This window comes from Eubalaena glacialis, chromosome 14 (assembly GCF_028564815.1).
Source record: "Eubalaena glacialis isolate mEubGla1 chromosome 14, mEubGla1.1.hap2.+ XY, whole genome shotgun sequence".
Taxonomy (NCBI): Eukaryota; Metazoa; Chordata; class Mammalia; order Artiodactyla; family Balaenidae; genus Eubalaena; species Eubalaena glacialis.
Genome location: NC_083729.1, coordinates 91,795,535 through 91,809,682, shown reverse-complemented (window position 1 = coordinate 91,809,682; position 14,148 = coordinate 91,795,535). Strand labels below are relative to the sequence as shown.

General features: G+C 50.0%; 1 protein-coding gene across 1 annotated transcript in view; it reads right to left on the bottom strand.

Annotated features, from left to right (window-relative positions):
* GPR45 (G protein-coupled receptor 45) overlaps nt 1-14,148 on the bottom strand; it is a 76,855-nt gene that overhangs the window by 51,642 nt on the left and 11,065 nt on the right. The window lies entirely within an intron of this gene.

Here is a 14,148-nt window from a genome sequence, read left to right as displayed (position 1 = left end):
GACAACCAGGGGGCAGAGGCCAGCCGGCAGACGGGTAACAGGTTCACACTGACACAACTGTGCACCATCTCCGCCTAGTATGTAGACACAATCACAGCCAGTCATCCACATGACCGCCCTCCACTCTCCTCCTTCCTGTAGAAAAGGAGAGGCTGGGAAGTAGTAGGAAAGATGCCACTGGCGGCCAGAGGGAGCCAGTTCCCCACCAGTCCCCGCGGCCTCTGTCCTCTGCTCCTCAATCCCAGGAAAGCCACCCGAGGGGCTGGGGCCAGGGGGCTTCCTCCTTCCACTCTGTCCAGTGACCACCCAACAAAACACGCACCTGCCACCGCTGGGAGCTAAGCCCGGCCTGGACGGGGTGGATGGGACAGTCCGATTCTGTCTGTGACGGGAACAGGGGCCACTTGGGCAAGAGCCGCCGTCACGGGTGGTCACGGGCCACTTGGCAGGAGGCAGCCGAGCAGCTGGAAAGACTCTCTTCGGAAGTTCGGTTCACACCATCACATCCACAGAGAGATGCCAATGCCACTATTTCTCACCATTTCTTTCTTGCTCCCATTCTACCCTCCCCCAGCCTCGAAACGCAGCCGGGGCCCAGACGTCTTGCTGGACAGAGACACTCACAGTCAGACTGCAAGATGGGATGAGGAGGTGTGGAGACAGCAGCTGAAGCCAGTGGTGTGACGTGGGAAGACCCCTTCCCGTGGGCACCTCGGCCATCAGCGGGCACGCAGTCCGGCCTGGGAGGTGCGTGCTGTCCGTGGCTCCACCAACGTGACACCCATGGCCCACTTTCCCACCACAAAGTACTTCCTCAGCCAAAGTTCTACGTGAACATCCCCAGGACTCAGCTGCCCAGGGAGCGGTACGGTGGGGACCGGCGTCTCCATTGACTCGGGAGGAAAGCGAAGCCAGGGCAGCTGGCACACAGCCAGAGAGAGGAAACACTAGACGTGCGCTGAATTTACTGCAGGACGGCTCTGTACTGCCTTGGTTATCTCATCTGTAAAATGGGGCTGATAACAGGGCTTCCACCCTCCAGAGGATGCTGTAAGGATTAAATGAAATAACGCAGGAGACGGGTTTCCCGTGGTGCCTGGGCTAGGGGAGCCTTCAGTTTAAGCGTTAGCTGACCCTCCAATGTCCTTACAAGTGTCTCTGTCTTACAGATAAGGAGACCGGGGCACAGAAAGGAAAATGACTCACCAGCACGGTACATGGCCTTGTTAGGCCTCAAAATGCAGACCCGCGTGACTGCAAAACCTGCCCTCTTTCCACTCAAGAACAGGGTGATTTCAGAACTCAGGTTGCCTGTTTCCAAGTTCTGGCACTTTCACCCTGATTTGAGACAGCTTCCTATAGAAAGTGTTGTGGCCTGGTTTGACCGCCACACACAAGCCTTCTGCCTCAGAAAACACACAACGATGTGCTGCCATCCGAACAAAAATCTGAGCACCATGTTCCATGATGACGTTGATGACATCAGCAAAGAAGCTCTCGTCAGAGCCCCTGGAGCTCCAAGAAGTTCTGTAGCACAGTTTAGCGTTTGAGGCCAATAATGAACATGAAAGCCAACAGGATGTTCTCATCAGTATTCCTACAATTTCAAAAATCCTTTTTCTTTATGACATCATTTCCATCTCTGTTCTTTTTTTTTTTTTGTAAAAGGTTAAGTGGATGCAAAGAGAAATATCATTAGAAAAAAACCTTTCTAATTCCTAAGGCTTTGTGCACGCAGTAGGCATTCCATAGATGCTTGTAGAATGTATGAATAAATGGATTATATGAATGAATGCATCTATTTTCTTCTTGTGAATTGGCTCAAAGAGCCAGTTTTACAGAGACTGGCTAAAAACTGCATCCTGAGAGGTCTCAAGTATCCTTTGCTTTGCTAAAAAGCCCACTGTCTTTATATTTTAGATGCCCCCTGAGGCACGGATGTCCCCCACGGGTACGGCCAGAGGCTCATTCCTGCTTGGTAAGCATTCAACTTGAGTTTGAACGCGAGAGCCTAGGAGGTGCCCACACTTACGCGGGGACCTGCAGCCCAGGCGGGGAGCACACCTTCCTTTGGGCGTCGTGTTCATTCTGTGCCCTTTGCTGGGGGCTGGGCAGTTCTGATCCCATTTCCACCCATTTGATGATTCTTGAAAAGAACAAACACGCAGACAAGATCAGCAGGCTGACACCGCTGAGACACGACACAGGCTTTGCTGGGAGCTACGTTAGGAGACGCTCTTGGGTCAGAGGGACCTGGACTGGTCAGAACACCCGAGCCTGAGTCTCGGCTCTGGGGTCTCATCAAGGAACCACGGAATATTCCTCCTCCTTCCCGACCTGTAATGCGGCCCTGGCGACACTCATTAAACAGAATGGTGGGCACAGAAAACACTCGGACTCAGTGAAGAGACAAGCTGGCCTGACTCAAAGGATCACGCCCGCAAACGGAGGGGCAGGAGGAGAGCTCGCCATGGCCACTGGAGGGCCCTTGGCTCATGACATGTTCTCAGCAGCCAGTAACTTCAGATGATCATATGCACCCCACTCTCAGACAGGTTAAACTACAGGCACCCCCGAATCAGCCGTTCATGCACCTGCCACCTTCCCAATTTCTGCTACATATAGTGGAACATCACCGCTGTTATAATTTGTCTATATTTCCCCTTACATCAAATTTCTGTATGTTTTCATCTTGTTGTAATCAATAAATCCCAGGTTTGACATGCTGGTACCATGTGCTTCTATGTTGCATACCATGCTCCGTGAACCAGTGTATTAAGCCAAAGACTGTTCTATTGCCTGATCCCGATAGGAATAAAAGGGAGCCTGCGGAAACCTGTGTGGGCCACATGTCCCCAAGGCTGAGCAAAGCGCAGTCCTAACATATTTAAAATCCATTATCTGACCGCACGTAACAGGAATTATTTACAATTTACACGTTACAGCGTTAACACCACATTCATGGTCATATACAGTCTGGTTCTGAGCACAACACTGACAGCAGGTGGGGTGGCTGACAGTCCCTTGCACACAAGGGGCTCAGACATGTTAGAGGATTTTGCAAGATCACATTAGAAATAAACCCTCTACACATCTTCAGCTCATTTCACTGTACGCTCCACAGGGGGGAACAATATTTTTCTAAAAGACTGCTTTCCTCTTTTTAGGCAGATCAACTCTCTCCTGCCATCTTTTTACCCATCCACTCTTCTACCTTCCCATCCATTTATCCATCCAGCTACCCATCTACCCACTCATCCATCCATCCATTCTTCTATCTGCCCTTCCGAACACGTCTCCACATCCCTCCATTGATCCATCCAACCATGTATCCCCTCCCCCATCCATGCACCCATCCATTCATCCATCCATCCATCCTTCCACTCAACGTTTGAGGACCTTCTTTGTGCTTGTCACTCTACAAAGCACTGGAACTACCTACCAGTTTTTATTCTTATAAAAAGTTTTCATTTTGAAAAAGGGATGGCAATAAAAGTAATTCAGGCACACGTCCTTGTACTGTGCTTCCCTTCATTGTGCTTGGCAGATACTGTGTCATTTACAAATTGATGGTCTGTGACAGCTCTGCATTGAACAAGTCTATTTGAGCCATTTTTTCCAACAGCATTGGATCACTTCACGTCTCTGTGTCCCATTTTGGTCATTCTTGCAATATTTCAAGCTTTTTCTTTACTATTATATTTGTTACGGTGATCTGTGATCAGTAATCCTTGACATTACTTGTGTAATTGTTTTGGGGTGCCACGAACATTGTCATCTTATTTTAAGCGACTGTCAGGGCCATCCCAGCCTTCAGGCACCACCACCCTGATCAGTCAGCAGCTGTCAAATCAAGGCAAGACCCCCCGCCAGCAAAAAGATTATGCCTCGTTGAAGGCTCAGGTGATGGTTAGCATTTTTTAGCAATAAAGTATTTTTAAATTAAGGTACACACATTGTCCTTTTAGACACAATGCTAATGCACACTGAATAGACTACAGGATAGTGTAAATGTAATTTTTATATGCACTGGAAAACCAAAAAATTTGTGACTCGCTTTACCGCGATGGCCTGGACCCGAACCCACGGCATCTTGGAGGTGTGCCTGTATCTGCACCAGTGTCTTCTCATTTGAAAATCGACCATAGATTTTCCCTGATGATAGCAAAACATAGTAATGTGCTCTAATTCTTCCTGTCAAGTGAAATAAAATACTTGGGAGTCTGACAACAAAAGAGCCAGGAAAAGACCTAGTTTCTGAGCCTTCTTCCTCATAAGTGCCGAGAAGTACACTCATTAGGGTTATGTTGTTGGACCCCTTTAGATGAAAAGGGCGCACATCCAATTACTTCACATGATAATGAGTTCAAATAATTAGAAACGCGTCCCAGACAGAGTCTTGGAACTTTTTGGAAGAGCTAATTTAAGCGTCTAGGTGTTTTCTCAGGCTGCCCTTCTGAGTTGAGATTCACTTATCTTCACTATTGCACTCTGTTTTGCCATTTTAATTCCTCCATTTCAGAGTTGAGGGCAGTGAACCAATTATCAATGATGTAGGTGGCCTTACAGATAAATGGAAGTGTTTCAAAGTAGATAAAAACATAACGCCCACAATCATACTGAACGAGTGAAACAAAACATGAATCCATTATCAACTAGCAGATGAAAGGAAAAAGCTCAAACGTGCAAAAGAAAAAAACACATTTGAAATTTCTAAATAAAAAAAATAAATAAAACAAAACTAACACTCCTGTTAAAGATTTTTAAAGTTTGCCTAAACAGGCTGTAACTCCAATGAAATCACTTTCACCAAGTCTCCCAGGCACCAGTGACTGACTTTCTTACCAATTAATGCAGTAAAGTGGTGGTTCTCAAATTTGGGGGAGCATCTGTATCACCTGGAAGGCTGGTTAACACACAGAGTACTGGGTCCCACTGAGTACTGGTACTGAGTTTCAGATTCAGGTTCAGTTTCAGATTCAGGAGGTCCAGAGTGGAGCGCAAGAATTTGCATTTCTAAGTCTCCGGCTGCTGCTGCTGGTCTGGGGACCCCACTTTGAGAAGCACGGGAAGAGACCATCCCTAGTCCTCATCTTACATAACTTCTCAGCTACAGGTGGCACTGGGGACCACTCCTTAGACCCCCGAACACCACACTTCTCTTGCTTTCTCTGCCATCCCTCCTTGTCTCCTTTTTAGTCTCCCGGTATCCCTCGAGATTTACCCTAGGCTTACTGCTCTTTCACTGAAATCTTACCGAGCAAATTCATTCACTCTGAAGCCTTCATCACCACCTACAGCCGGCAGCCCCAAGGCTGCAGCTCTGGCCTGTTATATGTGAGCTTCACAAGGACATGGTTCCACGTCTTGTTCACAGCTGCATCCCAGGTGACCAGAGCATGCCTGGCACATGGAATGTGCTCCGTAAATATCTGTTACAACTTCCTGGTAGATATTTCTACCTAACTGTTCCACAAGCTAACTGGCAACCGAGATCAAATGTATTCGGAAAGACATATATCAAAGAAAGGGTATTATATAAACTAGATTCTTCGCCCACCCCTCCCAATATTTCCAACGGTACCATCATCCACCGGTTTTGTAAGATCTAAGAAAGCTAATGGTCATCCTGGAATCCTCGCCTGTCAAACGCCAGGTTGTGTTGGTTTTACCTTCTAAATCTCTTCCAAGTCCACCTGCTCCTTCCCATGGCCACTGCCTGGCTTAGGCCACCTCAGTCTCTCACCCGGATGCCATGGCGCCTGTCCCCGCCCCCCGCGTGCCTCCTGTAATCTCCCCACCACACGGCAGTCGGCTGACAAAGCAGGTCTCATCCTGCCTGGGTCCAGGGATCCCCCCTGCCTGCAGCGCAGGGCGTCACTGCGGCCTCAGAGTCTCCTGATGGGCCCCCACTGCTTCCCTGGCTGTCCTTCACCCCCTTTTCCCCCAGCCTGCGCTCCAATTGGCCTTGACTTATTTTTGTTCCTTGAACACTCCACGCTCTCTTCTTTCTGAGCCACCACTTGTGATATTCCTCCCACTTGGAATAGACTTTCCTTTTCCTCCGACTACATTTTACTGACTACCTCCTGCTCATTTTTCAGTTCCCAACTTAAAAATTCACAGCCTCCAAGAAGCCTTCCCTTTCCCCCTCAAAAAAAAAGGAACAGAACACCCCAAAAAACGGGGATACGGCCTCCCTTGCATTCCAATAACCCTCTGTATCTGCACACACTGTGTTACCTCTGCTTATTTAGTTATCTGCCGTATCTGCATCTCCAGGGGAAGGCTCCTGTCTATGCAGTGCTGGGCCCAGGGCCTGGACCCAGCTGCATTTGCTAAAGGAATAGGCCAACCAGATTTAATGGGGGGAAATTTAAAAGAAATGATTTTAAATGAAATTATTTTTCTATGTTGAGAACAGCCAATGGAGAGGTTATATCTGGGAAGGGGCACAAAGGGACACTTGGGACCATGGAGGTTTTCTGTATCTTGCTCTGGTGGAGGTTACATGGGCGTGGACATAGGTAAAGATCCATCAAGCTGTACACTGAAGAGCTGTGGGGTTTTTTTTTTTTTTTTTAAAGTGTATTCTAATTAATTAATTAATTAATTTATGGCTGTGTTGGGTCTTCGTCTCTGTGCTAGGGCTCTCTCTAGTTGTGGCAAGCGGGGGCCACTCCTCATCGCGGTGCGCGGGCCCCTCACCACCGCAGCCTCTCCTGTTGCGGAGCACAGGCTCCAGATGCGCAGGCTCAGTAATTGTGGCTCACGGGCCCAGTTGCTCCGCGGCACGTGGGATCCTCCCAGACCAGGGCTCGAACCCGTGTCCCCTGCATTGGCAGGCAGATTCCCAACCACTGTGCCACCAGGGAAGCCCCGAGCTGTGGGTTTTAAATGTGTAAATCATACATCAGTAAAAAGAAGTAAGTTATTTTAAACTTATAGCATAACCCATATGGGGATATAAATATTCCTATGGGTTAAACAACTCATACGGGATATAACAATAGAATTTACTAACAACCAAAGGCATAAAGGTCCCTTAAGGAGCTAATTATTTCCCAAAGATCCAGAACTAAAAACATGGTGAAGTAATTCCTTAAGTCTTTGTTCTGGAATTGAGATTGTTTTACAGTGACTATGCCTTACTCAAAGTTGAGGCCCTGAAATATTTTCAAGGAAAGAAATTATTTCAAAGTCATTCTCTACAGAATCACATAGATTATTTAAAAACCCCATTTCCAAATCGAGTTAAGGAAGTATAGCTACATTTCAATGTTTGAGAAATCTGTAACTACGGTAATGGCAACAGCTGTTCAGTGGGGTCCACAGTGTGCCTGATATTATCGTTTCCGTCTTGAATTGTAGGAACAGGACACAGCGTGAACCACTACGGCCCTATTAAAAAGGAGCCCTGCTATCCTGACTTTTGAGCAAGAGAATTTTCCAAGCGTATCAAGAAATGTAGAACTGTCTAGTTGTCTGTCTTGGACTAGAACACAAAACGCGGACGTCCAGGGTTTGTCTCTAAGCAGTAGTAAGTGGAGGGGACTTAGTGCCTGTTTTCCGGAAGTTACTTTTCATAAGGAGGTGGTCCCTGCGCATCTCACGCTGGGCTCCCCAACAGTCCCCATGGCTCTGGAGATGTGTGCTAGTTCCGGCTGCTCCCCGGTCCCTCGGACCAGGTAAAAGCCAGTGCTGAAACATTCTTCAGGTAGGGTGAAAAACACCCAAGGGACACTACATGCATCCAAAGTAATGAGACTGAGAGCCACGAACCACTCAAGGGGCACTTTCTACACTTCAGATGGGACTCATTGCCCTCCGCCCACTTGGGTGATTTTTCTACAAAGGACATCTTTTGCCCCTATTCTTGGTATTGTTTTAGTGAAAGTTTCATTTTCCTTATGTCTCCATTTACTGCTGGTATTTTCACACTCAAAAATTAAAGGAGAGAAAAATTTTAAACTCCTGATTATCTAATCTAGTGAGGATATTACTTTATCATCATCATCAACATCATCATCATTACCAAGTGAGGGAGTTTTGGTTTTTTTTTTCAATTTACCAAACCGTTCCAGTACCAGAAATAGAAAAACTGAAAGCATCGCAGCCTGACTGCCCCTTTTCCTGATGGGAAAACGGAGGTAGCTAACGGACAGACGACGGATAGCCTGCCCCCCGCAGATGTGCTTATCCCTAATCTGAGGTACTCTGTCGCTTTTTCAAAGTATTAACCCATGGAAAGGAAATAATCTGATAAAGTTGGCGTTACGCAGGGGAGGGGGGGGGAGGGGGTATGAGCGACGGTCAGCGCTGGTGATGGTGGTGGATGTGGTGATGGTGGTGATGGCGGTGGCTGATCGTGATGGTGACGCCGGCCCGGTCCTCTCCCGTTTCTTCATCATCGCCTGTTTTCTCTGCCTCCCGCCTCCCCGCACGGCCTCTGCCCGGAGAAACACAGCCGACAGGATTTGCACCCAAGCCGCACGTCCGCGGGCGCAAGGCTGCTGCGCCCAGCGAAGCGGCACCGCTCGGCTGGCCCCGCGCCCCTCTCGGCGCCCTCTCAGCTGCGGCCCCTCCGCGCCCCCCGCGCGCCGGCACCGCCTCGCGTGGCGCGCGCAGCCCGAGCCCCGGACGACCGGGCCGGCCCGCCCACCCGCAGGGAGCGCCCGCGACCCCGGCCCGCTCCCCGCCGAGCCCCCCGGCCCGGCCACCGGTCACTTACGCCTGCGCTGGGCCCGCCGCCCGGCGGCCCCGAGACAAAGGCTGCGCGGCCGCTGCGTCGCCGGCTGCTCCCGGAGCTGCGGCTGCCGGGGACCGGGAGGAGGATGGAGCGGAGGAGACGGGGCGGGAGGGGGCCGTGTGGGAGGGGCCGGCGCGCCGCGGTCCACCCGCTGGGGCCGCCCAGACCCGAGCCCTCCTCCCCCGCCCGCCGACCTCCCGGGTCCTTGGCCGAAAACCTCCCCGCAGGGGTCGGGGTACCGCCCCTCGAGGGGCAAGTGAGAGCAAGAGGAGGGAGGGAGACGGAGAGAGGGAGGGAGAGAGAGAGAGTGAGCGTTCCTCCTTCCTAATCACGATCCTCTCCATCCACCCCCGCGTCCCCAGCAAGCTTCGGAAAAGGCCAGACTCTGCCTCACCTGGGCAACCCTGGAGACGCTCCCACCCACCCACCTCCTTCCACCGCGCGCAGCTCTCCCAAGGATGGACGTCAGACCATTTCATGGAGAACAAAGCCGAGCCTGGGAGGTTAAGTGCGCCAAGGCGCGGGGCCAGGAGGGTCTGCTGCGGGAAGAAGGCCCCGGGCGCCAGACCCACCTCTTACCTGTTTTCCTCCCCGAAGCCTGGCACCTGGCAGACCGGCAAGGTTGCAGGGTGGGGACTGCGCACTCCCTCTCTGGGAGAAGTAACTTCCGTTTGGCTCCGAGATTTACATCTTGTTATGAACAGTAGCCATGATTTATTTTTATTTTTAAAACTTTTTTATTATGGCATTTAAAAGAATCAAAAGTAGAGGGAATAGTATCATGAACCCACAACTGCTCAGCTCCAGCCTGAAAGATTGTCAACATTTTCTCTTTTTTCCTTTCATCTGCCCCCCACTTCCCTATCCCTGGAGGCTAAGGACCTAAAAACAAACAAACAGAACAAAGAACAAAAAAACCATGGGGGACTTCCCTGGTGGTCCAGTGGTTAAGACTCCACACCAGCCGGATACCTGGTGGCAGAACTAAGATCCCACATGCCACGCAGCAGAAAAACAGAACAAAACATGATCACGATATCATTATCCCATGTTACAAAATTAAGAATAATTCCTTGATATCTTGTGACTATGATTTATTCACAGCTGATGGCTGTCACCCGCCTGGTCTTTGTGTTTAGTGCTTCACCTGTGCCGCTCAGCCTAGGTGGGCCCTGACTTCCACTAAAGCTCGTGGTAGCGCGGAGGTGAGCTGGCGGTTGCTGGCCCACAGCCGCTCATGGAGCAGGAACTGGTGAGCACTGACCCCCTCCAAGGCCCAGACACTCCTTAGGGTCCCCAAACCCCTTGAAAATTTTGATTGAAGGCCATCCTTCCAGGATAATGCACACATAGAATTTTGATTTAAATTCCAGGGGTTTCAATCCAATTCTCACAGTCTGTCTGAGAATGGTGGAGCCGAGGCACGTCCCTCGGCCCCCGGCTTAGGGAGCATTGCTGAGAGGTGGCAGAGACAGTCAGGGTGTAGGCTCTGACTCAGACTGCCTGGCTTTGAACCCTACGTGTCTTGCTAGCCTAGTGGCCTTGGACCACTTACTTGACATCTCTGTGCCTGCTTCCTCATTGGGAAAAGATGGGGCTGTCATTCGAGGTTGTCTAGTTGGGCTGCCAGGGCGCTTTTGTGCATGGGCAGTGCCTGGCACCGGAAGCATGGGGAGACGCTCAGAGCGTTCTCGCTGCTTGTGCCCTCTGAGTGGTTAAACCCAGAAGGACCGCGGCTCCAAAGGATTCGCAGCCTTACTTGAAGCAGAGGGAAAGGGCCCACGCCTGCTTTCTGCTGCAGCAGAAGCAGCATATACACATACATACGACAAAGACAAAGCGGCCCTTCTCTCTTTGACAGGGGCGGGAAGCGGGGGGCGGTATGGATGTTTGCCTGACGGCCAACGTGGAGTTCTTAGAACTGTGTGGGTCACATGTACCGACGTGGCTCCAGGAAATGATCTTTGAGATGCTGAAAGGATGCAGTCATTCTCTATCACCCACGCCAGCCAAACTGGCCTCAGTTAATGGACCAAGACGGTCCCTGAAGCCTCACCTCCTCTCCGAGGTGGCCCCTGACAGCCTCGGGCAGTGGGCAGCGTCCCCATTCTGAGCTCCTGGGCACCGGCCTGCTTTAGTGACTAGGGCTGTGGGTCACTGTGCGTGATGTGTCGGCCCATCTAGACTGTAAATGTGCAGAGAGCTGCGATTGTAACGCAGGGTCTCAGCATCCCCCAAACATCTGTCCATCGTCCACCCAGCATTGGTGCAAGGGGTATGCACAGAGATGTCAAGTAAGTGGTCCAAGGCCACTAGGCTAGCAAGACACATAGGGTTCAAAGCCAGGCAGTCTGAGTCAGAGCCTGCACCCTGGCTGTCTCTGCTACCTCTCAACAATGCTCCCTAAGCTAGGTACCTAGGGGGAAGGGACTCTCCCTGATTATGACCCCCTGGGTCTGCCTCTTCACCTCCTGGTTGCTCGGTATCCGCATCCCTGAAGTGGGAAGCGTGGTTACTTCCCCCGCGTGGCGCTGGGCTCCCGGGACCTTCTGACGAGCGCCCACCTCTCTCTCCGCCCCGTACTTCCCCTTTCTCTCTCTCCCGCTTCCCTTCCCTCACTCCCGACTCTCTGTTTTCCTTTCCTATCTCACAATATGGATTATATGATTTTTAAAACCGTTTGATGGAATTTGCTTGTATCAATGAAGGATGATGTAGGTGAATAAAATCAAGACTAAAGCTTTTGTAGAGTGAGATGGACAAATGACAAACAGCGTCTACTTCTACTCAGGGGAGAACGACCCAACTGTAGGTCTTCAAACAGAAGGGAGAATATTTGAGGGATACTCAGGCCTTATGGGTCTTCTTGGGAATAAATTTACCAAAGGACCCTGAAGTTAAGAGAAAACATAACAGAGAGTGTTACTGGCATCTACTTGTTCTTTGGGGACAATCTGACACTCTGGGCCAGCTCTAAGAAAGAACTATTACAATGACAAAGAACTTTAGTCATGGTAAAGAAATAGGGTTTGGTTTTGCTAAATGAAGACCATATGAATGTGAAAGGACAGCTCTTGGTGATGAATGGATTTCGAGGCCCTAACAATCAACTTACAGAAGATTAATAGAAGGAGAGCTGTATCTTAGCTGGGTGTCCAGCTGTTGAGAAACCTAAACTTACTGACACGAAAGATAAGCTTAGATAAAAGACATTCAGTTCAAATGGAGACAAAAATACTTGAAAATAAGCCTAATGCTAGCAACTAAGTGCAGGCAGTAAACATATCTGTGGTTCCAGCCCACTGGCTGTTGTCGAGACGACAGATCACCGTAAGCAACAGCGGATCGTTAACCACCAGGTGCTCCGTGCATCACTACGATGTGAGCCGCTCACTCTCCCACCTCAAAGGAAATCGGCTGTCCTAACAAGGAAACTCACAGCCTAGTTGGAAACTAAGAAAATTGAGGAGATCACAGGGGGCGAGGTGTGGTCTACGCGGCCTCCTGTGGAATCTGGATGGGCTTGGGGCTGCTTCCACCAACAGAGAAGGGAGGGAGGGTCCATCTGTGGTCTCCGGGGACTAGATCATCAGAGGCATGTAGCTTCCATCTGCGTCGTTTGGAACAAACGCTCACCGTCCAGTGCTTCCTCTTGGGATAAGCCCACCAGGCTGGGAGAGGTCCAAGCCGCACGGAGAGGTCACGGAGAGGCGCCCAGGTCAGTGGTCCCAGCCTTTGAGTGCCCCCAGCCCACGTACCAGACATACGAATGAAGATGCCTCCCTATGATTCCAGGGCCCAGCCTTCAAGTTCCCTCCAGTTTTCCATCCCAGACCTCAGACGTCATGGAGAAGAGATTAGTCATCCCCTCTGTGCTCTGTCCGAATTCCTGACCCAAAGAATTTGGACATAATAAAATGGTGTTTAATGCCACAGAGTTTGGGTAGTTGTTGTGTAGCAGCAGATAACAGGAATATCAAACAATCTGCCAGATGCATGAGGCAGATTTTGCCTTCAAAGAGCTTACTGTCTTAGCAAGGATGGGGTGTGGTATAAGCTGAGCAAGAAGGTTGGGGGCTTCCAAGCTGGACCCTGCCCCTCCTGGCTGCGTGGCCCTGGGGGAGTGATTGTCTCTGTGCTCCGTCCTCGTCTGTAAAATAAAGGTAACGATAGTACCGCTTCACAGGCGAGGTGTGGAGAGAGAACATCCCTGAACCACATAGAGCCCAGTGAACACTGCATTGGGGCATAATGTTGTCACACCCCAGGCACACGTACCTGTGACACCACGCAGGAGACAGCGCTCCCGAACCCAGCCACAGCGTCAGGTGATCTCTGTATCAAGGGAAGCGGATTCCTAGAATGGATTTGATCAGTAGGCTCTATGGTTTTATAATGAGTTCACAATGGCTTCCTTGAAATCAGAGTTTTACAATCTTTTTTGGACTGTGACCCACAGTAAAAAAAATACATTTGCTATTGTGACCTAATACACACAAGCATCCACTGCTATAAAAACCACATTAAGGGACTTCCCTGGTGGCGCACTGGTTACGAGTCCACCTGCCAATGCAGGGGACACGGGTTCAAGTCCTGGTCTGGGAGGATCCTCCATGCCACGGAGCAACTAAGCCCGTGCGCCACAACTACTGAGCCTGCGCTCTGCAACGTGTGAGCCATAACTACTGAGCCCTCAATGAGGAGAAGCCCCAACTCGACACAACTAGAAGGGCCCGCACGCAGCAACGAAAACCCAACGCAGCCAAAAGTAAATGAATAAATAATTAAATTAAAAAAAAGAAAATTGGAGAATATTAGAAACAATATTAAAAAAAGACACATCAAGATGTTCATGAAACAATACTTGCCCTTACTCTGTGCAATGCACTCTGATATTTTGTATTCTGTTCTATTTAATTTTGCAAAATCCACTAAATTGATTTTGTGACCTGCTAAATGGGTTGAAATTTACCATCTGAAAAGCAGTGTCTTAAATAATAATTTTTATAGTTTCCTTGTCCTAAATATTTCACTGTTTTTTCCTTTGTTCATCTAACTCATGCTCCACTTTCTGGAAGTGGCCCCCCTTCAGGACGCCCATCCACTGCCCCCCATCCTGACTGGCTATGCTGGGTTCTGGCGGAGCCAGGGGTCTCTCCGACTTGGTGACGCCAGACCGCGTGCTGTGTGCTGCCCCGCAGGTCCTGGCACCGTGCTGGCACGTAGCGGGTGTCAGCAAGGATTTTTGAATTGGTCTTAGAACAGGGATACTAACTTTATTTTTCTGCTCATGTTTGATGTGTGCTAAGCACTTAGCTGGTTCTCAGATGATTTATAATTTGAGGTCATTATTTGGTGAGGATGCGATACGCCAGGGAGAAGAGACCTGGCCAGCATCC